Consider the following 10,470-nt stretch of genomic DNA (forward strand, 5'->3'; position numbering starts at 1 on the left):
ATAGCCCTTTGTACATCAGCTGATATCTCAAAGTGCTGTACAGAAACCCAGCCTAAAACCCCAAACAGCAAGCAATGCAGGTGTAGAAGCACGGTGGCTAGGAAAAACTCCCTAGAAAGACCAAAACCTAGGAAGAAACCTATGTGGTGTGGCCAGTCCTCTTCTGGCTGTGCCGGGTGGAGATTATAACAGAACATGGCCAAGATGTTCAAATGTTCATAAATGATCAGCATGGTCAAATAATAATAATCACAGGCTGAACAGTTGAAACTGGAGCAGCAGCATGGCCAGGTGGACTGGGGACAGCAAGGAGTCATCATGCCCGGTAGTCCTGAGGCATGGTCCTAGGGTCCTCCGAGAGAGAGAAAGAAAGAGAGAATTAGAGAGAGCATACTTAAATTCACACAGGACACCGGATAGGACAGGAGAAGTACTCCAGATATAACAAACTGACCCTAGCCCCCTGACACATAAACTACTGCAGCATAAATACTGGAGGCTGAGACAGGAGGGGTCAGGAGACACTGTGGCCCCATCCGATGACACCCCCAGACAGGGCCAAACAGGAAGGATATAACCCCACCCACTTTGCCAAAGCACAGCCCCCACACTACTAGAGGGATATCTTCAACCACCAACTTACCATCCTGAGACAAGGCCGAGTGTTGCCCACAAAGATCTCCGCCACGGCACAACCCAAGGGGGGGCGCCAACCCAGACAGGAAGATCACATCAGTGACTCAACCCACTCAAGTGACGCACCCCTCCTAGGGACGGTATGAAAGAGCCCTAGTAAGCCAGTGACTCAGCCCCTGTAATAGGGTTAGAGGCAGAGAATCCCAGTGGAAAGAGGGGAACCGGCCAGGCAGAGACAGCAAGGGCGGTTCGTTGCTCCAGAGCCTTTCCGTTCACCTTCACACTCCTGGGCCAGACTACACTCAATCATATGACCCATTGAAGAGATGAGTCTTCAGTAAAGATTTAAAGGTTGAGACCGAGTTTGCGTCTCTCACATTGTTAGGCAGACCATTCCATAAAAATGGAGCTCTATAGGAGAAAGCCCTGCCTCCAGCTGTTTGCTTTGAAATTCTAGGGACAATTAGGAGGCCTGCATCTTGTGACCGTAGCGTACGTGTAGGTATGTACGGTAGGACCAAATCAGAGAGATAGGTAGGAGCAAGCCCATGTAATGCTTTGTAGGTTAGCAGTAAAACCTTGAAATCAGCCCTTGCCTTGATAGGAAGCCAGTGTAGGGAGGCTAGCACTGGAGTAATATGATCTAGCAGCCGTATTTACCACTAACTGAAGTCTATTTAGTGCTTTATCCGGGTAGCCGGAAAGTAGAGTATTGCAGTAGTCTAACCTAGAAGTGACAAAAGCATGGATTAATTTTTCTGCATCATTTCTGGACAGAAAGTATCTGATTTTTGCAATGTTACGTATATGGAAAAAAGCTGTCCTTGAAACAGTCTTGATATGTTCTTCAAAAGAGAGATCAGGGTCCAGAGTAACGCCGAGGTCCTTCACAGTTTTATTTGAGACGACTGTACAACCATTAAGATTAATTGTCAGATTCAACAGAATATCTCTTTGTTTCTTGGGACCTAGAACAAGCATCTCTGTTTTGTCCGAGTTTAAAAGTAGAACGTTTGCAGCCATCCACTTCCTTATGTCTGAAACACATGCTTCTAGCGAGGGCAATTTTGGGGCTTCATCATGTTTCATTGAAATGTACAGCTGTGTGTCATGCGCATAGCAGTGAAAGTTAACATTATGTTTTCGAATGACATCCCCAAGAGGTAAAATATATAGTGAAAACAATAGTGGTCCTAAAATGGAACCTTGAGGAACACCGAAATGTACAGTTGATTTGTCAGAGGACAAACCATTCACAGAGACAAACTGATATCTTTCCGACAGATAAGATCTAAACCAGGCCAGAACTTGTCCGTGTAGACCAATTTGGGTTTCCAATCTCTTCAAAAGAATGTGGTGATCTATGGTATCAAAAGCAGCACTAAGGTCTAGGAGCACGAGGACAGATGCAGAGCCTCGGTCTGATGCCATTAAAAGGTAATTTACCACCTTCACAAGTGCAGTCTCAGTGCTATTATGCGGTCTAAAACCACACAACAACTAATCCACACAGATAGTGTATACTGAAGTCGAACACGTCGGAAGGTTCTTTGTTTAGATGAGAGTACAGAAGTCCCTGAGCGGTGTCTTATGGAGTGAAAACCAATTCACCCAATTTCTCTTGATAGCTTTTAGGATCGTGCCCCTGGGAACGTGGTTTACACAAGCAACAGCTTCGATTTCACAAGGAGAAAAGGTTTCGGTGAGGAGGCAGCAAAGCAGGATAACATCTCCAGTTACCTGGTTTCACACAGTTGTACAAACATGAAAGAAATAGCAAAAATTATTCATTTAGCTTTAGCTCTTCTAAATAGTCCAAAAGTGTGAAACAGAAATGTAGCATGAATAGTGAGTTTCAATGTAGTCTTCTAAGCATCTGGGAGGAATTAAGCTTGTAAATGTTAGAGTATTGTTGTGTCTGGTATCCCTAGCAACGTTGGATGTGGGAATCCAGGTTGGATAGAGTGGTGCTGTGTGTAAAGTTTTACAAGACTCATTAGTGGGGCACTGATTGAGCAGGGTGAAGGGGGGGACCCTCACACACAGCTTGAGTAAATGGATCAGATAGCTGGGGGGGATCTGTGGACAGGGCTGATGCCTTATCTAAGACCCTGTTTAGAACTACATGTAATATTCAAGTACGACGTGATTGGATCATTGCCACATTAGACAGAATTGGATGGTGGAGGTAGACACCCCAAAGACGAATTGTGGTCTGGTTGTAATCATATCTTGCTGACCACCTCCGGAGGTAGACGAGGATACATTGAGTCTGTGTTTTTGGAAAGTGTAAATGGCTACCGAAAACAGTTTCCTTACACTTCAACCTCAAATTCTCAAACTTTCAGCACTGTTCGAAGCACATCTTTTAAAATCCTTATCCGTCCACAGGCTCTGTTACCCTCTGTTGAATTTGATTTCCAACTCACTTTGAGCAGAGAGATATTTTCAAAAAGGCGTGTGTCATTCAATTTGTTCTGATGACTGCAGCCCTGTTTAGCTCTCTTGCTACTTGATTGCTACACTAATGAACAGGCATCTCCTCTCCCTTGTGCTCTTCCTCCCCTTATCTTCCAGTCCCTTTCACCTTCACTTGTCAGATTATTGTTGAAAAGATTAATTAGCCTATTTAACTGATTGTCCCTACACTCTCCAACCTGGCTTTGATTGACCTCTAGTAAAAAATAAAAAATAAAGATCTAATCCTTAGAGGCCCAGCAGACATTTGGAGTCCTACAACGCTTTACACGCTGCAAGAAATAATACAAATCCAGTAAAAAGACAAAACCATAACTACCGTAACGACTGTAACTTACCATAACTACCGTTGTTTACACTCACTAGCTATCAGCGTTGCGGTTGGCTCTTTGCTTGTCTGATATACAGTATTTATGACACTCATTATGTCATCCACCAAACCCCATTCCCATGGTGCTATATCGTACACAACCTGTGATCCTTATCTGACAGATGCATTGTTTTCAGCTTGCAATTAGCACAAAGTGCTGTCTGGTTCTTTCTGGTGTGCCACTGCTCTTCCGGAAACTATTAATTAGTCCTCCGGCATGACAGGTGTCCCATCATTCCCCTTGCTAGGACCTTCCCCTCTTTTAATGAAAGCTGCATTATGCCGGGGCAGGGTTTCACAAACTCTGTCTTGGGCCCCCCCTGGGTGCACATTTAGGTTTTTGATCAGTTGGTTATTTGAATTAGCTGTGTAGTGCTAGGGGCAAAAACCAAAAGGTGCACCAAGGGGGGGCCCAAGACCGACTGTGTGTCTTCTTCTGTTAGAGAGAGGGTGCCAGGTCCAACCCTGTTTAAGGTGCCATCCACACACAACAGAACAAGAGACTGATAGCACCATTAGGTGTTACTTCAGATCTAAGGATATGCTGGCGAATGTGTACATTTTGTCTAATTTCGCTGAAATCCTGAAATTGAGCTTTGGGTAAGGGCCACAGGGTTGAAAACACAGCATTATTACTAAATGTGCTGGTGAAACATTGTTCTTTCAGTAAAAATACCAGCCACCACCAACTAATGTCCACTAGGGGCAACATGAGCACCTATTACCATCTAGTAGGCTTGCGACGTGCCAAGGTTGTGTGGATGGGCGTTTAAGCCTCAGGCTCCGAGGGTTGCAAGTTCAGGTTTCCCAGTGGTGTTATTGTTGTTTTAAACCTTTCCCGAACCTTAACCCTTAACTTAACGACTCAGAATTAATGACTAAACTTCAGTTAAACCCTTTCCCTAACCTTAACCATTCATCTAAGCTGCCAGTATGACTGGCAGCTTAGATACGGCACAACATGGTGTAATTAAAACATCAAGCCATGGTGTAATTCTGTGATAGCTAAGATACGGCACCACATCGCATAATTAAAACATCAAGCCATGGTGTAATTCTGTGATAGCTAAGATACGGCACCACATCGCATAATTAAAACATCAAGCCATGGTGTAATTCTGTGATAGCTAAGATACGGCACCACATCGCATAATTAAAACATCAAGCCATGGTGTAATTCTGTGATAGCTAAGATACGACACCACATCGCACAATTAAAACATCAAGCCATGGTGTAATTCTGTGATAGCTAAGATACGACACCACATCGCACAATTAAAACATCAAGCCATGGTGTAATTCTGTGATAGCTAAGATACGACACCACATCGCATAATTAAAACATCAAGCCATGGTGTAATTCTGTGATAGCTTAGATACGACACCACATCGCACAATTAAAACATCAAGCCATGGTGTAATTCTGTGATAGCTAAGATACGGCACCACATCGCACAATTAAAACATCAAGCCATGGTGTAATTCTGTGATAGCTAAGATACGACACCACATCGCACAATTAAAACATCAAGCCATGGTGTAATTCTGTGATAGCTAAGATACGACACCACATCGCACAATTAAAACATCAAGCCATGGTGTAATTCTGTGATAGCTAAGATACGACACCACATCGCACAATTAAAACATCAAGCCATGGTGTAATTCTGTGATAGCTTAGATACGGCACCACATCGCATAATTAAAACATCAAGCCATGGTGTAATTCTGTGATAGCTTAGATACGGCACCACATCGCATAATTAAAACATCAAGCCATGGTGTAATTCTGTGATAGCTAAGATACGACACCACATCGCACAATTAAAACATCAAGCCATGGTGTAATTCTGTGATAGCTTAGATACGGCACCACATCGCATAATTAAAACATCAAGCCATGGTGTAATTCTGTGATAGCTAAGATACGACACCACATCGCACAATTAAAACATCAAGCCATGGTGTAATTCTGTGATAGCTAAGATACGACACCACATCGCACAATTAAAACATCAAGCCATGGTGTAATTCTGTGATAGCTAAGATACGACACCACATCGCACAATTAAAACATCAAGCCATGGTGTAATTCTGTGATAGCTTAGATACGGCACCACATCGCATAATTAAAACATCAAGCCATGGTGTAATTCTGTGATAGCTAAGATACGACACCACATCGCACAATTAAAACATCAAGCCATGGTGTAATTCTGTTGCTGCAGTTACGCCACAAATTTGTGTTTTATTTGGAGATTGGGAGGAACCATACGTGTACACACTTTGGGCTGTCTCTGAGCTCATAATATGACTTGATCAGGGTGAAAAAGAGATATTTATCTATCCAAATCAAATCAAATCAAATGTATTTATATAGCCCTTCGTACATCAGCTGATATCTCAAAGTGCTGTACAGAAACCCAGCCTAAAACCCCAAACAGCAAACAATGCAGGTGTAAAAGCACGGTGGCTAGGAAAAACTCCCTAGAAAGGCCAAAACCTAGGAAGAAACCTAGAGAGGAACCAGGCTATGTGGGGTGGCCAGTCCTCTTCTGGCTGTGCCGGGTAGAGATTATAACAGAACATGACCAAGATGTTCAAATGTTCATAAATGACCAGCATGGTCGAATAATAATAAGGCAGAACAGTTGAAACTGGAGCAGCAGCACAGTCAGGTGGACTGGGGACAGCAAGGAGTCATCATGTCAGGTAGTCCTGGGGCACGGTCCTAGGGCTCAGGTCCTCCGAGAGAGAGAAAGAAAGAGAGAATTAGAGAGAGCATATGTGGGGTGGCCAGTCCTCTTCTGGCTGTGCCGGGTGGAGATTATAACAGAACGTGGCCAAGATGTTCAAATGTTCATAAATGACCAGCATGGTTGAATAATAGTAAGGCAGAACAGTTGAAACTGGAGCAGCAGCATGGCCAGGTGGACTGGGGACAGCAAGGAGTCATCATGTCAGGTAGTCCTGGGACATGGTCCTAGGGCCCAGGCCAGTTGAAACTGGAGCAGCAGCATGGCCAGGTGGACTGGGGACAGCAAGGAGTCATCATGTCAGGTAGTCCTGGGGCATGGTCCTAGGGCTCAGGTCCTCCGAGAGAGAGAAAGAAAGAGAGAAGGAGAGAATTAGAGAACGCACACTTAGATTCACACAGGACACCGAATAGGACAGGAGAAGTACTCCAGATATAACAAACTGACCCTAGCCCCCCGACACATAAACTAATGCAGCATAAATACTGGAGGCTGAGACAGGAGGGGTCCACTGCTACTGAAGTGGTAAACACAAGGCTTTTTATGGAGAGAAGTTCAAGAGATTAGATTTTAAGGCAATTGATCTCACAAAGATGGATAATTGGTGGAGAATCAAATTATTCCAGCTAAGCTAATGCCCAATTCCTTTGCTTAATTTCACTTAGCAATGTACGCGAGCCTGAAAGGGTTATTTATACCCTCTCCTTGTTAGGTTACAGCGTGAGCATATCTAATAACACTCTAATAACACGGTGAAAGACAACACCAACCTTTTAGAGTCTGTATTTCACAGCACAAAGCATCACTCTCACTCTTGTTTTTCATGATGACTCCTTACAAGTTGTAATGCAAAACGGACATCATCATTCCCCTATTTCAGTTTTATTAATGAATCCTATTTTAGCTCAATTCAAACAACAGGGAGGAGGTGAAGAAGATAGCCATCTTGGCATTAGGGGCCTGATGACCTGGGGGAGTGATGGGAGAGAGGCAAGCCAGAGTGGAGTTCAGGGTGGGGTGGAAGAGGCAATGATAACTTAGATATCTTGTCTTCTTCTTAAAGCAAAGAAAGTTAGAAGACATCTTTATTCAAGCACGGCGATACAAGATGTCTAGGTATTTGAACCTTTGAAAAACAGTGATTTCGGCAAACCTCATTAAATGGAAACTAGCTATGATTTAATCACATGCCGGATTTGAGGACGGGACGATTTTGCGCTCCACAGCTGAATATGTAAATTAGATAATTCTAATTGGAAGTGAGCGACTGGTAGATTAACTCTTGCTCCCAGATCACTATTGATGGGGAGCACTGCTGTCTTCCTAAACTCTGCCTGAATGTTTAATATCTCAGGACTTCTCGTCTTCATAAAATTGGAAAAATGCATATTAAAGTCTTTCTTCAGAAAAATTTGATTTTAAAAGCTGTTTTTAGCTACGCAGCTGTAAAATGAAGGTTGAGAACCCTTGGCATTTCTTACCACTGTGGTAGATGTTAAACTTACTTTTTCTGAAGTAGTTCTAAATTAATGTTGCGGTTTAACAGTTTAATAAATACAATGCACACATTCAGAATGCTCCATTTTGAGTGCAAAAGTACATCCAATTTGAAATGGAGTATGGTTGTATTACATGCATCTGCACTATTTCATCGTACAATAAAAGGTTTTAAAATAGATGCTGTCATATATACTAGGAGTAACACACATTTTGTTTTATGTTGTTGAATAGAAGCACAGAGGATTGTTGTTTTGGTGAAATATCCCTTTATATGCCCTCAGTTTCCACAGAGTTGTGTAAAAGCCATGGTGGCCTTCCAAAGTGTTCATATCAGGATTTGTAGTCGGGGTCGAGATCAATCTTTTTAAGAAGAATCCTTTGGTCTGGCGCTGAACAGAATTTGAATCAGATGAGAGGTGATTACATATTATCTAGGACCCGTTTGGTGTTGTCAATCTAGATGTACATGATTGAAAAAACACGTCACTCAAAAACCTGAGTGCCAGCACGTCTGTGCTATTGACAAAGCCTATACATTTGTTACTTATAGACTTTTACAGCGGATGCCTTGAACACACACACATCTTGGTAACAAAACTAGTGCACTGACTGTTGTGGTTAATTTAGGGGGGTTAAATGCCCAGCCGCCGTTATGTAAAAGATGATAATCCTACGTTACCATGGAGACGGCGCTCCCAACTGACTTGGCGTTCGCTGCGAGGAAGGTACAATTCTAAGCCCTCACTCACTCTACAAAAACCCTCTTCCTGGTCCTGCCAGGAAGCGTTGGTGTCGTCGACAGTGGATTAGAAGGGTATTGTGGGTATTGCCTGTGTGTGTGGCGTAGCAAGGCTTTCGTGGTACTTTGGCTCGGTTGGCTGTGCGCTCACATTTTTCTGTCTCTTTCAATGTTCCCGAAGAACGCATTCTGGGCTTCTGAGTGAGCTCACCTCGTCAGTGCGCACAGAAAAATTATTTCACCACATAACAGGCATAGAATGGACCGTATCGCTCCATTAAGCTTTCTTGTATGTGTGCAGAACCAGAGAGCATAAGATTTACCCTAACGTAAAAAGGGTTTATATGCTGTTGTCCGAAGCAAAAAGAACCTCGCACCTTTTGAAAAGCGTACTCCTCTTTCAGTACGATCTGAGTAGTTAAGCCAAACGTTATGAAAAACACTTGACAAACATGTGAGACTACATGTCCACAGCTGTAAATCGAGTACGCCTGGATAAGCTCCACTACGTCCCAGGAATTGAGAGGCTGTGCAGTTGAGCACAGTAACAATATGGGGTATGTGGTGTTTCATTAACACCCTGGGATAGTGACAGACACGTGTGTGTGTGGGCAGAAAATAGAATAGAATAGATACTTTATTGGCCATTTTGTGAGAAACAGAATACTAACACATGGTAAGCCGGAGCAGCACCCGAGAAGTTTAGGGGTTAACTCACAAAGCAATGTCTTTTTTTGGTCCTGTCTGACCAAATCGGAACCAATCATAGACATCAATGTTTCACAACTTTGGACAGAACAGTACAGCACAGGACAGTCAGGGATCAAAGTAGATTAAAAAAATCCCGGTACCAGACCTCCTACTGTATGTGGTTGGGCCGAATCATAGAATTCCATATAGAATCCCTATTAATTCAATAGGATCTCTGTGGGCCTAGTCGTAAAGATTTCTCATTGGATTTTTCAAAGGGCTCCTTTACTAGGCTATCTGTCACGTCCGTTGTAAGGAGGAGACCAAGGTGCAGCGTGGTATGCATACATTCTACTTTATTACACGAATGAACACTGAACAAAATGAACCGTGCCGCTAATATGATAGGGCAGACAGGCAACTAAACATAGAACAAGAACCCACAAATACCCTAGGCAAAATGGCTACCTAAATATGGTCCCCAATCAGAGACAACGATAAACAGCTGCCTCTGATTGGGAACCAATTCAGGCCACCATAGACATACAATAAACCATAGATTTACCAAACCCCTAGATATACAAAACCCCTAGACAAGTCAAAACTAACATACCCACTCTAGTCACACCCCGACTTACCCAAAATAATAAAGAAAACAGAGATAACTAAGGTCAGGATGTGACACTACCTGAGCACATTCATCCACTCACAACATATTTCCAGGCCGTTTTCAATTAAAAGGGTCCAAAAAAGATCAATAGCAAAATCATAAAATACAGTGTTACAAGTACACAGCACATGAAGAGGATAGGAAAATTTTAATAACTCGGAAATTGTGTTTTGTCCTGATTGACGATGTTAGACCAAAAATAACCCTCAAGGCCACATCTATCCCCTGGTGGTGCAGAGGGTTAATGATCTGGCTGCAGATCCGAAGAGTGCAGGTTAAATCCCTCATGTTTCTTAAAAAAAAAACTGAAATTGTAACTCAGTGCCTTCAGAAAGTATTCATACCCCTTGACTTATTACACATTTTGTTGTGTTTCAGCCTGATTTCAAAATGGATTAAATATATTTTTTTCTCACCCATTAACACACAATACTCTATAATGACAAAGTGAAAATGTTTTTAGAAATGTTTGCAAAACTATTGAAAATGAAGTACAGATATATCTAATTTACATAAGTATTCACACCCCGGGGTCAAAACATGTTAGAATAACCTCTGGCAGCGATTGTAGCTGTGATTCTTTCTGGGTAAGTCTCTAAGAGCTTTGGACACCTGGATTGTACAATAGTTG

At 42.7% G+C, this 10,470-nt stretch overlaps 1 long non-coding RNA gene across 1 annotated transcript; it reads right to left on the reverse strand.

Annotated features, from left to right (window-relative positions):
- Positions 1 to 5,693: 5,693 nt before the first annotated feature.
- Positions 5,694 to 10,155, reverse strand: LOC135559856 (uncharacterized). The gene is made up of 2 exons (XR_010458572.1): positions 6,356 to 10,155; positions 5,694 to 6,229 (listed from the first exon to the last, which is right to left on the reverse strand). It is a non-coding gene; the product is annotated as an uncharacterized LOC135559856 (long non-coding RNA).
- Between the last annotated feature and the right edge of the window lie 315 nt (positions 10,156 to 10,470).

This window comes from Oncorhynchus nerka, linkage group LG1, assembly GCF_034236695.1.
Source record: "Oncorhynchus nerka isolate Pitt River linkage group LG1, Oner_Uvic_2.0, whole genome shotgun sequence".
Classification (NCBI taxonomy): Eukaryota; Metazoa; Chordata; class Actinopteri; order Salmoniformes; family Salmonidae; genus Oncorhynchus; species Oncorhynchus nerka.